Below are 21,701 nucleotides of genomic sequence, written 5' to 3'. Positions count from 1 at the left end.
CCTAACATCCAGTTTTTTAAACATCCAGTTTTAAATCCCTGATTTTTGTCCTGCCATCCCTCCTGCATTTTGCTTGCATCACATAATAAAATTTGGAAAACAAGGATTGCTGGGTGCTCTGATGATCTTTCCAGAAATCTGCTGTCCTCCAGATAACTGAATTCCCAGACTCCATGGAGAACTTGGGAGCACCTGAAGAGCAGGGCTCCCTTTCAAGTGAAAAATGCTCCGAGCATCCAGCATCTGTCAGAACTCCCCAATTTGTCACGAGGCTGCTGCAGGCTCATCCATCATCCTGCCACGCCACGCTGGAAATGGTGCTGAAAAGATCCAAGTCATTGCCTCCAAAATGTTTTCTTTATCTCTGGGCACCTTCAAATCTTCCACAGGAGCCCTGAAATCTCTGCTCTCCCCGCTCATTGTTTATAAAATGTGTTTAATTTGGGTGGTTTGTGTATGAAATGAGGGTGGTTGAGGGTTTTTTTTCTTCCTGCAGGGGCATTTCTGGTCAAAACATGGATGTGCAGCAGATTTCAGAGTGATAAAGAACCCTCTTGTGTTAAGTTTACCCATTGAAACTTTAATTATTTTCTCCTGATTCCATTTTTTTGTTAGCTTTTTTTAACTTGTTTACTTAGGTCTCCAAATAAATGGTGACATTCCAAGATGTACAGAATGTTCAGACCACTGTAAGTAAGAAATTAATTGCTTAATTCTTCAATTATGGCACCTATATTGCCAATATTTAGCTCAAGAAATGGAGTTTCCAATGAGACCAGTTTAATCAATCTAATTTTTAGAGGCTCAAAATAGAATTTCTACAACTTCTCATGTCTGTAAAAAAAATTTTATGTGCATTTTTCTCCTTGGTACCCCAAAGTTTCTCAATAATTTCTGTGAGACTATTGTGCCTTCTAAAGCTTGTGTAGCTCTAGATAAGATGCACAAATTCCTGAAAAAAAAAAAGTCTAAAATTCTTCTGGAATTGCAAATTGTCTCTGCTTTGGTTGTTTGAAGTTAAATCATTCTGAAAACTTAAGTCTTCCTTGGAATTTCAAATAAAAAAATTTTGGAAAATAAAACAAGGCCTTGAGGTTTCAGCAAGAGATAAACCAGAATTCAAACACAAATTTCAAATTCTGTGTGATTATCTTGGATATCAAAGCAGATTGGCGAATAAAATTAAATGTGACCAGAATGCTGCTATTCAGTCCATAAATTTAAGACAACTTAATGCTAGGGAAGTGTTAAAAATCCGATATTTGGTTCTAGGAGGACAACGAATCAGTGCAAATGGATTTTTTCACAGTTCCTTGGGCAGGGAATGGGAAGGATTTTAAAGGACCTTTGGCAGGGAAGGGGGATAAAGAGCATTGGGCCGATGCCTCCAGGAGCTCTGAGAATCCCACCAGTTTTCCATGAGATTTCTGACACCTCTGTGGAAAATGTGAACGGTTTAATCCTGGGAGCTGCAGCCCTGCTCTTGAGGAAGAGGGATCCAGGATGGAGCTGGCAGCACTGGAAACCCTCTGTAGTGAACTCAGAAACTGTAGCAAACAGAAATATATTTAATTTAGGGCTTTTAAAAAAAATTACTAATTTAATTTTTTTGTTGTTGTTGTTTGTTTTCTAACAAATGATCAGTTCAGAACATCCTGATCAATCAGAACCTCTGTGAGCAGCTTTGGAGTCCTTGCAAGGAGGATGAGCTCAGGCTGTGGCTTTGCAGGGCACTGAGCTGGGGTGGTGAGGTGAAAACCAGGGAAGAGCCATTTCTTGCCCTTAAATTAAAAAAAAAAAAAGGAATTGAAAAAAAAGGGATAAAGAAAAAAAGGAAAAAAGAAAAAAAGAAAGGCAGCAATAAAGCAAAAGGCACTTCCTAAAGGTAGCCATTAAATCATTCAACACTCAGCTCCCCCGAGAGCAGAGGGTTCCTCTTTCCTTTCCAGGAGGGGTTTTCAGGAGCCATTCTTCATCCCCTGCTCAGTGTCTTCTCCCTGGGCATTGTCCCAGAGCCCATCCAGGGGCAGCACTGCAGCATTCCCTGGGATGGCCTCGGGCCCATAGATCACTTCCCAAAAAGTTTCCAATGGCTCCCCAAAGAGGAGGGCCGAGGGCTCTGTTTTGCTCGTGATAATGTGTTAATGCTCCAAGACCCCGCATAAATCTTCTCCCTGCATCATCATTTGTCAAAGTCACAACACGGGGCTGGAAACAGCAAAAAAAAAACAAACAAAAAAACCAACCCAATTCAACCGAAAAATAAAAAAAAGTAGGATGAGATAGAAAACGTGGCTTTGTTTTTTTCGTCCCTCCCATGCGATTTTTCCCCTTCCTCTCCCCCTTCTCCTTTTCTCTTAATCTCTAAACCATCTGATTGTGGAGAAATGGTAAATAAAGGGTTTGGTTTCTTTAGTTTTTTTGTGTGAGTGCACACGTGCATGGTTTGCTGGACACTTAAAAATGGGAACTCAAAGTTTGTTGGAGGAGCCTTTGCCACCTCTGCTCAGGAAAATGTTCTTTGGGAGAGGGTTGGTTGCCCTGGCGCTGCTTCCCAGTTTAGTCATCGTTTGGGCTGATCAAATTAGATGGAAAAACACGATGGTATCAAAAGCCCTGATGGCTGAGGGAATTTGTTTTTAATCATCTCTGAGGGAACAATTCCACAGACCACATCAAAACGTTCTCCAGTGCTTGCTTGAAGTGAAACGAAGTCATGAGAGAGAAAATCAAACTTGTTTCAATGTTTTATTTCTCTTTTCCTTTTCAGCTCCATTTCACTGTCTTGTTCTCAATTTCATTTTTTCCCTCCACCATCCTGATAAAATGGTTCTTTTTAAAACATCTCCTGAAAATCACTGGATGGGGATGGTTAGCTGACGTTTGTGCTCTGAAGTGCCAAGGCAGACACATTTTACTGGTTTTACCATTGGTAATTCTGTCTTAGAAGAGTTCTTGATGTCCAGACAGGGAATCGTGATGGCATTTGAGCCCTGTCCCTCCCTTGTGTTTCTGTTAATAAACACCCATTATAGGCACCTTGATAGGCAGGAAGGAAAATAAAGACATTTCTCCACCAGCATTTAATTGGATCTACTGGGAAGAGCCAAGACTTTGGACCTGACATTATAATCATTATCAGCCCAGCCAGATACAGATGAAAGCAGGTGGGAACTGAAGGGAAAACAAATGGGAATTGATGTGGTGACACCAACCCCAGCTCAGCCCTGCTGTTTTCAGTCAATTATTGTTAAATACATGGACATGGCAGGATAATCTGGAGCTCCATCCCTTCCCAGCCATGCCAGCAGTGCCAGCGAAGTCCCTGAGGGCAGCAAAGCAAATTGAGATCAGCCCCACACCCCCTGGGACATGCTTGGGACAGTTTTGGGTGGCAGAACCCAGCCTGCAATGCCAGAATAAGGCAGAATTAACAGAATATTTTTATTGAAGCATTTAAGGGATAGTGTTGGTAGGCACTACTGGATTCCCAAATCCAGCCAGAGCCTGGAAACTCTTCCAGGGTTGGAGTGAGGAGCCATGAAACCTCTCCTTTGTTGCACTCTGACATTTGATACACATTAAACATTAAATATTAAATATTCTACTGGTCTCCCTGCTTTGGAGTGGCTCCATGGCTGCTCCCAGCTCTCTCCCAGGCTTTATCTCTGGTGTCCCCTTACAGCCTGGATGTGAGATCAGGCCGGCTCAGGGCTGGGATTGCTGTCCATGCAGAAGCCCCTGGAGGTGCTGGCAGCATTCCCAAGCCCTGGCATCCTCCTCCAGCCCAATTAGGCTTCACCTCAGGTAACTCTTCAAAAGAAAACTCTCAATAATCAGAACGTGATGGGCGACACGTCAGGAAAAGGCAAATAAGAGCCTGAAATCCAGCACGAAGCCGCAGTGGAAAATGAGCCATGGGGTTGTTTCCATGAGGGAGCTTGGAGGCCGTACAAGGGCTGGGGGGGACAAGGGGCACCCCGGGATGGGATGGGGAAGGGAGGGCTCCTGGGCAAAGGTCTGCTCCTAACAGGATCCTCATGGAGCAGGTTTTGGGTTTCACACCCTGCTGACAATTTGCAGCAGTTGGTACGGGGAGGATGAGAAAGGAAATGTTTATGCGGGCTCTCTGGGAGGATGAGAAGGGAGATGTTTATGGGGACTCTCTGGGAAGATGGGAAGGGAAATGTTTATGGGGGCTCTCTCTGGAGAGGAGAAGGAGCCACACGATGCTGCAACGTCCTTTAGGGTTTTCTTCCTGTCCCAAATATGAGTGCAGTTTTTCCTTTTCACAGGGATCCTTTGGGGGTTTGTGGAGCAGGATGAAGCTCAGGTCCACATCCCTGGTTGGGTTCCACACAGGATCCAGAGGGAGAGGGAAAACTGAACCCACAGGGGGATTGCTGCATCACCCCATCCTTCTCCTCCACGGGATCCCTGTCAGCCCTCTGGTACTGGGGATACTGGGATGGGGGAAGAGTCTGGGTTGATTCCAGCTCCTTCCTCACCCATCCCCATCCTCACATCCCTGAGGAGTCACCCTGCCATGATGGATGGGGTTATTCCACAGGAACACCGGTGGAAACTGGGCTGGAATTACCCCTCCTCCTCCGATGCCTGTTTAACTGGCTCTTCATTAGGTATGTTTTCTATAAACAGAGATTAAATTAAAAAAAATGACACTGGAAATACTCTGAGGAAAGTGTGTCTCTGGGAGCCAAATGAAACTTCACATAATCCCTCTTCTCTCTGTGAGAAGAGAATAATGTCCTCCAATTAATTATATTGAGGCATATAATTACACACTTACACAGTCAAAGACATTTTGTAGCAGAAACCAGATTGAATGTCAATTCCAGCTTCCAAAACCACACGGAGTTAAAACAAATTTTTGCTCCCATATTGAACTTTTCAAGCCACTTTTATTAATATGTAGAGTGATTATTGTTGACTGGACAAATTATTTGGGATAGAGTTTTTGCTGCAGTGCAGAGCTGGCAGTGCAGAATGCCAGACTCCACGGAGAACTGCAGTAAACCAACATATCTGTGCAAAAAAATCTGGATTTTCAGAGATTGTTATCAAAAATAGATGCTGAATAATGGCTGGTTTGGCCAAAAACAATATGTGGTGTTCTCACCAAGGGGTTCCTTATTTCCCTGTGGATTTTTGGCCTCCCTGGGCCATTTCCCTCCCAAATTCATCCCGTGGAGGTGGCAGTGCCAAGTTTGATAGAACCCGTGGCTCTTGTGTGGAGGAGTTGAAAACACAAGACAAATTATTGGAATTTACTGAGCAACATTTGCACTCTGGGACTGAAAGGAAAGAAGTGGCTCCTAAAAAACAGCGTTGAACACGTCATCATTATTAAAAACAATCAAGGCAATTAGAGAAAAGTCAGCATTTTAAATATGAACATTCACTCCTGGATACCTATTGAGGAATTCTTTTTTCCAGGCAATGTTTGCTGATGGATTCTGATGTCTCAATCAGGATTTCAGGACACAGACTCTTCCTTATGACATTTGATCTGGCGTGTAAGGAGATATTTTATCACAGCCCTGTAACTATCGACTCCAACTGATTATTTGCTTCAAGTTAAGCATGGGCTTAACTCCTCTTGTTGGCTCTGACATGGACATTCCCACCAGTATAATATTCCCAATCCCTCCTGTTATTACAGCATTCACCATAATGGGAACCCCAATATTACTGAGGACTTTGGCAACCTTGGCCAATGTCAACAGAATGGGAGGTGCTATTTCATTAATTTCCCCTGACTTGGGACAAAAATAACTTCATCCATGTCTTGGTTTTGTGTTTCAACCTCCAGGAGAACAATTTTCTTAAAAAATAAAGAAATTGGTTACTTTATACCCCGGCTGGTTACATTAGACTGTAATTTCACAAGGCATCAGTGATTCCAGGGGCTGATTTTCTGACAGGCAAAAAAAATGACCACACATTTGCGAGCATCAGTAGTCACCTCTCCTCATGCATAAAGCACACGGACACATTTTTGGCTGTCGGGGTCTGAGCAGCAGAACAGGGGAAGGAAGAAGCAGAGACGTGTTTTGGGTTCCCGACACGCGGGGTTGATGAACGGGAATCCCAGAGTGAGGACAGAAAAATGGGTCCCCGTGGGGCAGGGCAAGATCTCCTCTAATAACAGAATGAGTGAGCAAATCAGGGCAACCACAGCCTTCCTGCTGGGGGAGAGATCACAAAAAACGGGAGGCAAACAGGTAAGGGAGGGAGAATTCACTGCCCAGGTAGAGCCGGGTGTCAACGTATTTATGGTTTGGTCTCTTCTGTATCTCCTCAGGTCCTCCTTAAGCAGGATTTGGGGGTTTAGTCTTTTTTTTGGTGTTTGGTGAGGGGTTAAAATGAACCCTCACAAACCCTCCTGCAGGACTCTGTTGTAAATTTGTAGCAACAAATGTTTAAAATCTCCGTGTAATAAAGGCCACGTGCGCGACCCTGAAACTTTTGCAACAAATGGTTTTCCATTTTTTATTTTTTATATTTTATTATTATGATTTTTTTAATGCTGTACAATCAGCAATAACACCACAATCACATGTTTGAAGCTGGTATTAATAATTTTACAGCCAGTAAACACCTGAAACCTCTCCTCTCCTCTCTTTATTGGCTCCCTGGATTTTTATGAGTGTATTGCTGCAAATAATGCATAGCAGGGTGTTGCCATGTTGGGAAAGACCAGGTGCCCATCTGTTTCAAAATCATTCCTAGAGTTAAGCTTGAAATGCTTTAAAATCATGGGGGGTTGAATATTGACCCAGTTTTGCTCCCTGACCTCCACTTTGCCATGATGGCAAAGCAGTTTGACAAATTTGTCAAATTTGTCCTGAGTTTTGGCTCTATGAAGGATCCAGGAGAAGAACAGAGTGAGAGGGAGGAAAAGAATTCCTTCTCTTTACTCAGGGTTCTCTGAAAGGGTTGGTCATTGTTTGGGGTCACCCCTTGCCTTTGGACAATCCACCCCTGTCAGGGAGGAAAAGAATTCCTTCTCTTTACTCAGGGTTCTCTGAAAGGGTTGGTCATTTTTGGGGGTCTTTGGACGGTCCACCCCTGTGGGATGTGGGAGGGAGCAGTGGCTGCTCCATCCCTGGAAGTGTCCAAGGCCAGGTTGGACAGGGCTTGGAGGAACCTGGGATCGTGGAAGGTGTCTCTGCCATGGCAATGAGTGGAAGGAAATGAGATTTAAGGTCCCTTCCCAACCCAAATCACTCCATGTTTCCAAGATCTATTTCAGCCAGCATGGCAGAAAAGGAGGGCTGGGTGGGGTTTTCTCGGCCTGAAGAACGTGTCCAAGCCTGTCCCTGTTCCACGAGGTTCAAAGCTCACCAAAACCCTTTGCTGAACATGGATTCCCCCCAAAAACCAGCACTAGTTGGGGTCCAGGTCTGCTTTTGAAGACAATTCAGACCATGTCCTCTGTGCCTTTCCGTGGAACATATAGACATAAACATATAACGCGCATTAAACGTGTATTACATATAATGTGTACTAAAATGAAGGCTGTGGCAGAGGGGAGAATTAAACCCAGGTCTCAAATCCCAAGTTAACCTTAACCACTGGATTATTTTCCTCTCTGGTGTGAATGCTGCCTGTGCACATTGTGTACAAATAGGAGAGAGATTTACTGGAGAAATAACCTCAGTCACAATAATCCACGTGTGCACATGGATATAAATATATATATTCTCAATAGCAGCCTGCAAAAGCATCGCCTCATAAAAACTCTCTGAACACTCAGTAAATTCTGGGCCAGATTTCAACTCATGTTCCTGAGATAAGGACCAGAGGGAGGAGGAAGAAACAGACAGCAGCAATCCTTTCATCCCCTTGGCCACAGCTGGTGGGGCCGTTCCTTTCAGCAGATGGGAATAAAAATAGATATATTTACAATTTACAATTGCAGTTGGATGGAGAAAGAAGCAGCAGTGAACACAGAGCAGTCGTTTGCTAAACCCATAATAGTGGGGATTATGCAGCGCTGCTGCTACAATAACATTCATTTGCTGTCAGCGCTCCTGTGTAAAAACAAATTAGCTGGATGATTAATGAACATCCCCAGCAGCATGTGGATTCTCCTCGGTGATGCTCCAGCCCAGTGTGAAACGTGCTGCTCTGACCAGTCCCTGCTCTTTGTGGTGTGCTGTCCCTCTGCACACCTGGCTGCTGCTGGCAAAGGGGGGTTCTGGCCCTTTTCAGGGGTTTTTAGGTCCCCTCAATTTGGGAAGGACTTTGAGATGCTTGAGCCCATCCAGAGAAGGGCAACGAGGCTGGAGTGGGGCTGGGAACACAAATCCTGTGAGGAACAAGTGAAGGAGCTGGGGGTGCTCAGCCTGGAGAAAAGGAGACTCAGGGGTGCCCTCCTCACCCTGCACAGCTCCTGAAAGGTGCCTGTGCTCAGCTGGGCTGGGCTCTGTCTCCAGCAGCACTGACACAACCAGAGCACACAGCCTGCAGCTGCACCAAGGGAAATACAGGTTGGATAGCAGGAAAAAGTGTTTTCCAGAAAGGGGGATAAAGTTCTGGAATGGCTGCCCAGGGAGGTGGTGCAGTCCCCATCCCTGGGTGTGTTTAACAAAGCCTGGATGTGGCACTGGGGGCCAGGGTTTGGTTGAGGGGTTGGACTCGATGATCTTGAAGGTCTCTTCCAACCTGGTGACTGTGAAAGAGCAAACTGAGAGTCCAGGAAGAGGTGCTGAGGTGAGAAATGTCTCCTTGAGGTTTGGTGTGACCTGAGGATGGCTTTATGGAGAGGGCCTTGCTGCCAGCCTCCAGCAAAGCAGCCCTTGGGTTGGGAGAGCTGAAGAGGTCACAGCCAAAATTCAGGGAGTGTCTGGACAATGCTCTCAGGCACAGGGTGGGATTTTGGGGTGCCCTGTGCAGGGCCAGGAGTTGGTCTGGATGATCTTTGTGCGTCCCTGTCACCTGAGGGTATTCCATGCTGTGATTCCGAGGGTCCCCTGGGTGCTGTGGGACAGGGGTGGCTCTGTGTGACAGGAGGGAAGGAGCAGGCACAGAGCAGGATCTGCTCCCTCCTCCCCTGACCACCCCCTGCTCCATTGTGTTTTCCTTTTGGAACTTCTATCTTTTCTATCCCTTCCAAGCTCACATACCTGACGGGAAACAAAGCAAAAACCGACTGGAATCTGTCACCAAAAGGCACCTCCAGAGATCTGCTGCTTGTTTTTGCTGCTGTACATGTGGCTACTGCAGCCTCTGGGCATTTTAAACGTGTTTTTTCACTTGAAATACCCACTTATCTCTCTCAGAGGTGTTTCAGATGATTCTGCAGAGGATGAATATGTTTTTTCACTTTAATTAATCAATGCATGATTAATCCAGGAGCTGAGCTTCAAAGATCCTTGTGTGTACCTTCCACCTCAGGATATTCTGTGAGTTTTTGATTCTACAAATGGCCAAGGAGGAAGGAAGCCCTCGGTGTGAGTTGCTAGCCCAGAAAGGGTGGGCAGACAATTCCAAACATGAGCCAGCCTTGCAGGGAGTGCTGGATCTCTCCAGGTTTGTATGGAAAGGTGGAACCGCTTTGGCTGTGAACACAAAACCCCAAAATGGTTTGGGTTGGAAGGGACCTTAAGGATCATCTCATCCACCCCCAGCCATGTTCAGGGACATCTTCCACTATCCCAGGGTGCTCCAAGCCCTGTCCAAGCTGGCCTTGGGCACTGCCAGGTGCTCCTGGTGCCGAGCCCTCCTGCAGGGCCCTGAGGCAGAGCTCCTTTCTGGCACTTACGGGGTTAAGGGTGTTCTTTCTATTCCACACACACTCACACGAGCCTCCAGCAGTTATATAATATAAAAAGGCTCTTTTCTCATATCCCCACAGCGCGCAATAGGACTCCACATATAGCACACCAAAAACATAAAAAAATAAAAGGAGCCCAAACACTGCCAAAATCTACATTTTCATTTGGCAAACCAGTTAAATCTATTCATAATCTGGTGCCTGAATCAGGTTTCAGACCAGACTAGACTGCCTTGGCTCCTGGTTTTTGTTGCTCGACCTGTCTCTGACTGAATTTAGCTATGATGTTACATCTTTAGCTGTAGAAAATTTCTAATAATGGTAGCCTGTTTTATTTTGCCACTGGAGGGTACAAGTTCCAGCATTTCCGTACCCAGGTCCAATTGGAGCCAGTTTTGGACTTTTTTTTGGACAGAAACCTCCCTTGTTGCTTTGCGCTGGTTTTTTTCCCCCCTTTTTTTTTCTTTTTTAATTTTAATACTGTTCACCCTCACAGCTTCCAGGAGGCGAAATGAAAACACAGCAAATGTGAAATGTGCAGTGTCAAAAATTCACGTTAGTTCCAGTCACCTGCCCCACTCCTTTGGGGCCCCTGGAGCTCCACCAGCCCATGGTGATGAGGATGGAGCCACAGATCCTGGAGGGTCCCTTGGAGCTCTTTCCCTCCTTGGGAGGCCACAGCTCACAGTTTGATTTAGGTGGTGGGAATGAAGGTTAATTAGAAGTAAATGAATCCCTGTTTTTGGGCACAGCTCACAGGGGCACTGGGTTGGGAATCCTAAAGGAGATGCACCAAAACCAAATCCCAAATTTCACTCCCTGTTCACTGTTCTTATCAACGAAGCCGCGAAGGTGCTTCACTTCACTTCTGGTTGAACATCCCCCAGGATCTTAGGACTACAGCACCACCCCAAAAATATCTGTACATCCCAAACCCCTCCAATTCCCAAGCACAAGGAAGCAGAACCACGCTGGGCTGGGAATTAGGGACAGGACTATGTGTGCAGCAGAGAGTTTTGGTGGCATTTTGGTGTCTCCCAAAGTGACTTTCCCTGGAAGGATCCAGTTCAGCTTTTCTGTCAAACCTGCTGCCTGCTGGAACAGGAAATCTTTAGGGTTTTATATAGTGCTAATAGGCCACCAGAAATTTTGGCTATAGAAATAACCCTACACAGAGAATTAGAGAACATGGACAGATTCTTGTTTTAAATATAAAGATATAAACAGAGTGATTCCTTCTCTCTCAGTAAATTAACCCAGGGTCTGTTTGGGCTGAGCAACCACAGGGAAATTAGAAAGGAGTAAAATTGTGGATTTGTTTGGGAAACAAATTTTCTTTAATTTTATTTTAAGCATCTTGAGGAGAAGCGAGGCAATGAGAGTGATTTGGAAGGCAGTTGTGAAGTTTTAGTTGTTAAAAGGATCATAAAATGAGGTTGAGGCTGGAGTTTCTTTGGTTTGATGCCTTTGTCTGAGTCCAGAAGTGGCGAAAGTTGACTCAGTCTGAGGAGAAAAGGAGGTTTTATCTCCAGATTTTCCCTCAGTGATCAGAGGAGAGAGTTCTTCATCCACCACACACCCATAAATACCCCACGGAAAATTCATAACAACAGGGAATGCTGATGCTTAACTGGGGGATGAGATGATTCCAGCACATTTGTGTAATTATGGAAAGGTTTAAAGGAATTAGCACTCCAAACTCTGAACTCAGATGGGGAAAAGCCCCACCACAGTCCTGGGGGTGATGGAGAAGGCTCAGGGAATGACTGACACTACAGATGTGGATATTTGGGAACAAAAATGGAGAAAAACATGGAAAAAGGATGTTGGTTCTTTAACTTCTTTTCTGCCTCTGTTAGGGTTGGGAGTGAAGCTTGCAAGACAGTATTTTGTGTTCAGACTCAGGTGCTTATTATTTCTTATCAACATTACACTCTCACAAGGGGTGAGTTCTGCAGCATTTCACTAAAAAAAAACTAAAAATTGAGCCCTATTTCTCTCTACAAGGCCTTTTAAGGAAAAACTATCCAATTAAGAAATGGCAGCTAAATTATTTTTACTTTTAACCCAATAACCAACCACCCATGGCCGCAATGTGGACTTTTTTATCCTATGACACAAAACCACCCAAACTCATGGAGAAGAAGGTGAAGAGGAAGGAGCAGCTTCTGCCCCAAAACCTCCGTCTTGCTTTTTATCTATTGCTATATTCTGAGCCCTTAAACTGTGAGTTTTCCACCCTGTGATATCACACACTTCTATTCAAACTCCACACCCACAATCCCCGTTCAATAATTTAATTTTGGAAGCTTCTCCAGGGCCTCAGGTCAGTGCAGTGCTCTCCTGGGGGTCAGTGCCTGGCAGCACAGAAAGTCTCCAATTCTCAGCAGCAACCAGGGTTCCAACACAAGGAGCCTGTGACCTGTCCTGAGCAGCAGCAGGACGGGATGAAGACAAAGCAGGGCTATGGCTCCACCTGGGATTCATCTTCCTCCATCATGGAGCAGGGAATTGTGTGGGGGCTGCTCTGGGAGGTTTGGAGAGTGGCACCCCCAGATCCTGACTGCTCCCATCAAGGGGACATGGAGGGGACACAGTCTGAGGCTGATTTGGTCAATTTAGGGCAGAAGCAATCCAAAGAGGGAGCCAGGAGGTCGGGCTGAGCTGGAGAGCTCCACCCTGCCAGCTTTGGGTGGGTTTGTGTTAAATTGGATGGCTGAGCACTTCTTTTCTGCCCAGGCCTTCGTCATTACATGCTTGCATAGAAAATTAAGTTACCACACCTTTAATGAACTTAATTTCCTAATTCTGACAGAGTTGCTACTGCCAGTGATTCACTCCCTGCTTTTTACACATTTGGGCTGTGTTTTGGTTGGTTTTTGTTTTTTTTTTAAACCAGGCAGATCTCCATGGCCAAACACTGGGCTCATTATTTTCTTTTCACTTAGCTGAAACAGAGTACGTAAGAAATTGCAATCAATGTTATCTTAGAGCAGGGATTCCTCCAAAATTTTCACCCTGGGGGGAATATAGGAAAAGCAAAACATTTCCTGACTCATCCCTTCTGATCCTTCAGCCTTCATCCTCTGGTCTCAGAGCTGAGCAGGAAGAGGTGCCATGGAGCAAACACACATTTTGCAGAGTGGTGCAAAACCAGGGCCTCGAAGCTCTGCAATGGTCAAGGTTTGGAGCTCAGCTCTGCCAGGACAGTCTGGGGCAGCCTAGACCTTCCTGCTTCAAAATCCTGATTAATCCATGGAAACTTTTCCAGATGCTACACAGGTCATTCTTCAAACATGTAAATTTTATTTAATTAAGTGAAACTGCTCTCAAAAGGCTAATTCTGCTCTCCAGTGCTGCTGAGAGGGGATATTAAAGGAGCTGCTCTGTTAAATTCCAGAAACTTGGGGTAATTTCAGAGTGTCCCAGTGTCTGCAGAGCCTTTCTGGCAGGTAATTGAGGGGTTTCTAATCAGGAATTTCTATTAGAAATTAGAAATTTAAATTTCTAATTTAAACAGGACCATGTTGTAGGAACACCATGCTGAAGCAGAAAGCTCAGGCAGGGAATATTCCCAAACTGAACATTATTGCTGCTATTGATATAAAAAGGGTGGGAAGGGGGATTGTAAAAGTGTGAGGAATTAACACACGGGCTCCTTGATTCTCTGCTGCTCTGACTGCACCAAGGAGTTTATAAATCCTTCACAGGCTTCTGCTTCAAGGACCTGTTCTCAAATTTGTCATGGGATTTGGAGGTGTGAATTAGCCACTGGTCTCCACTGGATCCACTCGTCCTGATTTGATTGGAGTTTAGGGTTCAACCCTGAGGCAGAATGTCAGCCCCTGCTCCAACACTGCTCCAGAACCTCTCAGATTTTCATGCTCAGAATCCTCATTTCAATTCCCAACCCGAAACACATCCACTAGCACTTTACACCCAGGAGTTCCTGTGCTAAAAACATCCTTCGTTTCCAAGATCTCACCTCCCATTCTGCAGTTTAGTCCCAATGTACTTCCAGCAAAGAGCTGTGAATAAGGACTGATGGAATTGTGCTCTCAGACTCTCAGACATGGAGGGGACAGTTTGTTCTTGCAGTCCAAAATAAAAGAAACACAATCATGGAATCCCAGACTGGTCTGGGTTGGAAGGGAGCTCAAAGCTCATCTCGTTCTCCTTCCACTGTCCCAGGGTGCTCCAAGCCTGGCCTTGGACTCTTCCAGGGATGCAGGGGCAGCCACAGCTGCTCTGTGCCAGGGCCTCCCCACCCTGCCAGGAAACAGTTCCTTCCCAAAATCCCGTCCAACCCTGCCCTTGGGCAGTTCAGATTTGTTCTGTATCGACAGCCGCTGGGTTCAAAGCGCAACAGCTCTGCCTGAAGAACCAGGCTTTGATTTTCTTGCCATTTCTCCCCTGAACTTGCCCAAAGCAGTGGTTAAATAACTGATGTTTGCTTTCTGGAGGGAGAGTTTACTCTCCTTTGACCCTGCTTTGGAGTTCTTTAAGATAAGGCCAAATATTGACAAAGCTGGAGCTGAGATTTCAGTACACAGAAAAAAAAAAACAACATTGGTGTTGCTTAGGAGTGAAAAAACCCAATCAGCCTGGCTGTGAACTCTCTTTTAGGGTAAATAAATGGGGATGTGCTCCTTCAAAAATCCTGCTGATGAAGAAATCCGTGGTGTTAAAGGGAGCAGAGAGTTCCCATCTAAATAAAACACAGGATTAATTCTGTGTTCCTAATTTCCTTGATTCCAGACTCACACATGCAGAGGGGGATAAACCCAGGGACATTTAACTGGTCATGGCTTTCTCACATGGGGAGGAATAAAGAAGTTTCTCCCACAATTTGATGGGAATAGTAGAGCCAGAGGTGGCTGCCATATTGTGCCAAGCTCCAACCCTACTTTGGGAAAGCTTTTAAACCCTGCAGTCTAATTATGTGCTGGAAATAGATCTTAAATTATTTAGAAATACAAACCACTGTTGATTGGAATATAAAGTTTAAGAAAACCTGGGTAAAGTTAATGGCTTTATGAATGCCTCATGCTATTGTTGGTGGAGAGCTTTTATTGCTCTTCTGACAAATTTGTCCCTTTTATCCCATTCCAAGTCCCTCTGCTGTGCCTTGTGCCCAGAGTGGGGGTATCAATCCTTTCTACTTTGAACAACTTGGCCATGTTTTCCCTGCCTTTAAGGCAGCAGTTGTTTTCCCTCACCTAGGGGAGGGAATCTTGAAACCCTTGGAAATCACCAAACACATCCCTTGTTTTTGATGGTTTTAGTCAGCCGCAGACCTGCAGAAGCCATTGCTGAAAAACCAGCCCGATATTGATTGAAAACAACAATTTCCAGCGGTGCAAGGAGTTATTTATTTATTCCCAAATAACCCCCTCCTCACTCCCACGTGCCCCGAGGGCTGTGATGTTCCTGCCTGGCACCGAGCAGTGTTTACATCTCGGGCTGGCACCAGATGAAACCAGCTTTGCTTCCCAACAGCCCGACAGGATCAGGGAGCTGCGCGGTGACGGATCGCGGATCGCCGCTGCCCGTCCAGGAGGACCCTTGAGCGCCCTGGGAAGGCTCTTGTGAGATTTCTGGAGCTGGGTATTTGTTTTCTTTGGATCACACCCTCCTGGGAGAAGTGATGCTGGATGCTTTTCCTATGTTGATGATGCAGGCTCGTTCCTTAAGTAAACCACGAGTAATTCCTGCCCCTGGCGCTGCCATCTCGCTGTCCTGCCGTTTAAAAGCGGTGATTTGTACGTCTGCTCTGCTGGCTCGCCTTGAAACCCATGGGGTGGAAATCAACATCAGTCCCTTGCCATTATTAAGTACAAACTCCCCACAAAAAAACCCAAGAAAAGACAAAAAAACCCACAAAAAAAATCAACTTCAGAATTTTCCCTTTATTTCCAGCCTGAAACTACCTGAGTACCTTGTGGAGGGCTTAGAATGTCTAGAAAGTTCCTAAGGCCCACAGAAAATGAATATTTTGATGGTGATTGTGGTTATTTGTGTTTATTGCTGTGCTAATTTATCTGCTCTGACTGTCCAGGACAGCACCACCTTAATCAGTATTGGGGGATGTAAACCTGGATAAGGATTTTGGCTTGAGAAAAGCTTGCTTTTCTGAAGTGAAATTATGCATGTATCATGCTAGATATGAACAAAATTTTTATAAAGTAAAGGAAAATAAATTTAAACCAATGCAAAGCAAACTTTCTATTTTCTACAGAAAAATCCAGACTTATTTCATCTGAATATATTGATAAAATACTTAAAATTGAAATCTAGGATTGTAATCCTGTCCAGCTGGAGTAAAAAGAAATGGACTCTTCTACCAAATAATAATTTATCCCATTCTAAAGAAAACCAGAGGGGTCAACCACCCTCTAAGATACCCAAATTTCTCCATTCACTGGCACATAGCTCTGAAATTGAGATTCATCTGAATATATAAGAAGTCCTGTAGTACCACATTGCTGATGACAAACGAGGTTTTAAATCAAAAAGGATTTTATTTATCTTATCTGTCCACATCATGCTCACATTCTATTGATCCCAGGCATCAGAATTTTTCCAGAGAAGATAACTACTCCCTTCTCCTCCTCCTCAAAACATAACTTGGCTCTGAGTTTTTCTTTATTTTGTTCCTCTTGAAGCATAAAGTTGAGATTTGATGGCCACTCCATGAGATGGGGACTTGTCTGAGGTTCAGCAGTACTTCAGCCCTTCCCAACTCATCCCAGTGAATCATTATTTGTTATTGTCCATAATGCAGTGTTTGCTTGTTGGCATAGAGATTATCCATAAAAATCCTGCTTCTCCCACCCACTCTGCAAGCAGGAAAGTGTTTAATGCAAGTGTTGGAAGGGACAGATCGATGACACATTGCTCTTGTCTTCATCTAGAATCCAAAAAAAAAAAAAAGAGAAAAATTCCCAACAGGCCAAAGCAATGAAATAAAAGCAGGAAGAAAGAAGAACAAAGGCAATGAGGGATAAGATTTGGCTCCTGTGACTGCCAACCACTTTGGAATAAAAAACTTGAAAAATTGTGATAAAATGGTGCTGTGAAGTTGTAGGAACATCAGATTTGTTGCTGACAGCCCCTGCATAGGGAGAGGTCACCACAGGAGGGTCAAATCACTGGTGATTTTTAAAATTCCATTTCTTGGGGCAATTTGGGCAACTCTGGGCGGTTTCTACAAACAGAGGAGCGACACTCCCTGAGGTATCTGAAAAACCCAAATCCCCTCAGCCACTCGAGGAATTTCTGCTCTTTGTAGACTTCTTTGTAGCCCTTCAGCTTCCCAGCACAGTGAGCCCTTACTTGGGTGTTTTAATCGGTGTTTTAAAATTTGTGGTTGTTTTTCTGGCCTGGAATTCCTTGGAATTTACTGGACTGTGCATCCCGTGCCCCTGTCAGACCACAGGGAATTACAAACCCGCTGGCTCAGCTGATACCTCCCAACCCAACGACCCCAGATTCCTCAAAATCAGAGGATAACTTGGAATTTTTAAACACATAAAAATTCCTGTGTGAAATGTCAGGTACTCATTCCCCCTTCCCCAAAAAACATTCTTTGTAGGGATGTAAATGCATGCAAATGAGCCCCAATAATCCATCCCCACGTCCATTTGGATGAGGCAGGAGAATCTCTCCGCCCACGGGGTGTTTGAGTTGAAAGCAATCCCACAGAAGGGGAGGCAAAAAGGAAGGTGGGCGACTCGCTTGGACTCTTCAATATTTCTTTTACATGGCGTGAATTTAGCTGAGCACACATTTTGAAGGGCTGCTCTGAGGCTGCTGCTGGGCTCTGCCAAACCCCTGAAATAACTCACAAACGTCATGGGCTGAGGGATGGCTGAGCTGCCTTTGCTGAAGGCTGAATTGGAAAGAGGGATTTGGGCCTGGTGAAAGCAGCACTTTTAATGTGGACACACGAGCAGAGCAAGAAAATCTCAGATTATTTCAACAGCAGCTGGGCTGGTGTTTATGGAAACCCAGTGATGGGCACAAAACAATGAGGACATTCTTGTGGCTGCGAAGCTTTCGTTTTCTGTTGTTCCTACTTGTTGATCTGGGTGAAAAGAAGTGGGAATAAGCTTTATTTTTAAAAGAACAGATGTGTTTTAGAAGCAGTGGTTTCTTGCTCCCAGCCATAGTGGAATGAGGAGCTGCCAATTCCTGAGGGTTGCCAGTTTGTGTGTGAACTGTGTTTTCTGTCTTGTTTTATGAGTTAAAGGACAGAAATGGATGATTTTATCTGCTTTCTTCTCTTGAGGTGTTTGAGTAGCTCCTTGTTTTAGGCTTTTTTTTAACTAAACAAGCCCTAAAGATACCTGCAAGTCCTTCCTCACTAAACAACTCCCAAAGATGCTGTGCTTTCTGTCTTGTTTTATGAGTTAAAGGACAGAAATAGGACAGAAATGGATGATTGTATCTGCTTTCTTCTCTTGAGGTGTTTGGGTAGCTGCTGGTTTTTTTTGTTTGTTTGTTTTTTTGTTTTTTTTTTTTTTACTAAACAAGCCCTGCAAGTCCTGGGGCTGAGCAGGAAGGAAGAATAATCCCATTATTCCCCATGGGAGTGCAGCACATCCACCTGGGCTATATGGCAGTGGGGATTGACCCAAATCCCAGAGCCAGGCTGGCCATGGAGCCCCTGCAGAGAGGGGTGCCCTTTGCAGCTTGTCCTGACTGTGCTGATCAAAGCCCCCATCCATCCATCCATCCATCCATCCATCCATCCATCCATCCGGACTCAGCACCTGCCCAAGTCCCAGCATGGCCCTGATGGAGCCACGGCTTCAAACCCAGCCAGAACCTGTGAAAGGAACAAACAAAATGTGGTCAGATCCCACCCCCAGCCCAGGGGAAGCTCTTCCCACGGCTGGGGAGAACTTGGATGGAGTGTGAGGTCACTGCCAGGTTGGCTTTGAGGATGAGGATGTCTCGGTGGCTCAAGATGTTGGGTTTTGTCTGGAGAAAAAAGCCCTGTGCTGACAGTCTGGGGGGTTGTCAGGGCTCCAACGAGGGTCTGCAGGAGAGGAAATGGAAAGGGGAACTGGAAATCCCCAGTGGGAGCAGTGCAGGGTTCAGTTCTGGGTAATAACACCCAGCATCTTTTCTCAAAGGAAGATTTTGACTGTCCTGAACCAAAAATCTTCAGGGCAAGACAATTTCCATGTTGTGTTTGTGCTTGGAGGTCAGATGGGTTGTTGATTTCTCCTCTGGTGGAGTCTGAGTAACACTGTGCCTGTTTGTAAATATTTTTGAGAGGTTCCTCACAATAAAAACAACCTGCTGTTGTTTGGTAACAAATCTAAGAGGATCCTGTGTGGAAAGCAAAGTGACTAAATGAGGCTTTTTCTCATAATTACTGGTAATTATTGCTCACATTTGAAAGCAAAAACATGCGCAAAGTCTTAAATGAATGTGGCTTTCTGTGGTGCTGGGTACTTACAAACAAATACTGAAGGAAGTGCAAGAGATAAATTTGGAAACCTCCTTCTGCAATTAGGATTTTTATGAGAAAATTTACAAGCCAGAACCACGTCAGGTGAATTTTGCTGCTCCTTTAGTACAATATGTCCCAGTAACTACAATCCCTGCCCTCTGGAACTTCCAGAGGCTCAGGAACAAGATTTCAGGGACAGCACAGAAGGTGGAATATTGTGACCTCGGTTGTTCCCTCCAAAAAACTGCCTCTCCTTTTATTCCTCATGAAAACAATCAACCACCACACAAGCACAACCCAAATTGGGTCTGTTACTGTGATGGACATAAAAACCATCTGAAATCCCCTTTTGCATGAACATTGGAGCACCAGCTCCAGGCAGGGCACACCAGAAGAGTTCATCAGCAAAACTCAAGCACACAAATGCACTGCTTGTTGTAGACCAGTGGCTGAGGCAGAGAGGGATTTGAGCTGGGTTTATTTTCCTGCACTTTGGCCATCTAAAAATTCAATATCTTGTCCAAACTAGTCACCTGAAGCCTGTAATTAATGGAGGAGACATATCCAGCAAACAATTCAGGGACAGCTGAGGGTGATTCAGCCTCCCTGGATTCTCAGGGGACTCTGCAGAGCTGGGCAGACTGGGTTGGGCCAGAGCCATCCCACAGCACCCCATGCCTGCTGTTGTGTAACATCCTGCAGTGCAGGTAGGAAACCACCCTGAGCTGGTGATTCTTCATCTTCTGTTCTGCAATGTTTGATCCAAACCCCACTGAGATGAGAATTCCTCATGAGCCCAGTGCCAGTTTGGCAGAGCTCACACTCCTTGTCCTCTCTTGGCCCCAGGGCAAGCAGGGCTTTGTACCCAGCTGGTGAAATAAAGTCTGGGAACAACCCACGTGGGCTTTTATTCACTTGAAAAAATGGCAGCACATCAGCTGAAGTGCCACAAGGAAAGAAAGAAAAAAAAAAAAAAAAGATTGATGCTACTTGGGGAAGAAAGTTTGGCAGGGCTGGATGTCAAACACAATAGGAAAAATCACCTAAGGTGAGGATCTATATAAATTAATAATTAATCTCTTAACACCAGGCAGCTGCACGTACAGGTCTCCAGTGGCTGCCAAGAAGCAGATTTGTCCTGCAGTGCCAGCAGAAGGGTGGGGCAGTGTCCTTAGCACTGAGGAAAGAAATCTGTCATTCCTGGTGTCACGACAATGGCAAAGGGGGAAACCAGCACCGGGATTTCTGCCCCACGAAGGGGAGGCAGCACTGAGAGGCAGAAATGACCGTGATTCTGTTCTTTTACAAGCTGCCCTTTGCTCCTGGCTGCTCTGCCAGGCCCGCAGAGGGCAGGCAGCAGGAACAGCGGAATTCCCTGCAAGACACGGGTACCCCAGCCAGGACTGCTGCAGCAGACAGCTCCCAGCAGCCAGATGTGGGATAACCTCACTGGGACAGAGATTTCTCTCACTGGGACAGAGATTTCTCTCACCGGGACAGAGATTTCTGTCTCCATTCAGTGCCTTGGAGCTTGGGCTGAGCCCTGCAGAAGCAGAGCACGGAGCTAAACTGGCCCGTGACCCTCCCAAGTCCTTGGAAGCCCTCATCCCTCTGCGCAGCACGCAGATGCTCTGCTGAAGTGACCTCAGCTCTCTCCAGAGAGAGAAATTTCGGAAACGCAGCCGAGACAGCGCTCAGCCTCCCCACCCACCCACCCCACGCACTGATACCGTGACAATTCGCAGCTATTCCCGTGGAAAGCATCCAGCAAAACCCCCCTCCCTCGAAAAAAACAAACAAAAGCGGCTCCAGCCGCAGGGGCTGGCAGGCAGGGCTGGATTGGAGCACGCACGGCTCCCTTTTCCCCGACACTTCTCCCACTCGCAGATGCTGAATGGGATCCCAGTGTCCCGCTCAGCTCTGCTCTCTGTCAAAGCCTCCCGAAAAGGGGCTACTGCAGCTCTTACATTTCGCAGGCTCCGCTGCCCTGCCAGCTCACACCTTCTAAATCCCGGCGCTATTTCCATCGGCTGCGGCTGGCAGCGCCGGGCAGGGTTTTTCTAGCGAAGCTGCCTGCTGCCACCGCTTGATAGCAGCGAGCTCTGCAGGGCTCAGCAGCGCTGCTTCTGAGTGGAAGGGCTTTTACAGCCCCCTCTGTGAGCCAGAGAGGAGTTTGATAAAGAGGATCCGTGTTTAACCCTGAAAGAATTTCCTACCAAGGTCACTGGCACAGAAACCAAGAAAGAAAGAAGGAGAAATAAGAGAAAGCTGGAACTGCTTGTTCCAATGAGCATTTTGTCTTTCCTGACCAATGAGCAAAGTGTAAACTTATGAGTTTTGTGAGAATGTATAAAAAGCATGAATGCTAGAATAAAAACAGGTTTTAAGCCTTCTGAAAATGGAGTGTGTTGTTTGTTATTGTCTCTGTCTCAACTA

Source organism: Passer montanus, unplaced genomic scaffold, assembly GCF_014805655.1.
Source record: "Passer montanus isolate IOZ18808 unplaced genomic scaffold, ASM1480565v1 scaffold35, whole genome shotgun sequence".
Lineage (NCBI taxonomy): Eukaryota > Metazoa > Chordata > Aves > Passeriformes > Passeridae > Passer > Passer montanus.
This window is presented reverse-complemented; position numbering follows the sequence as displayed.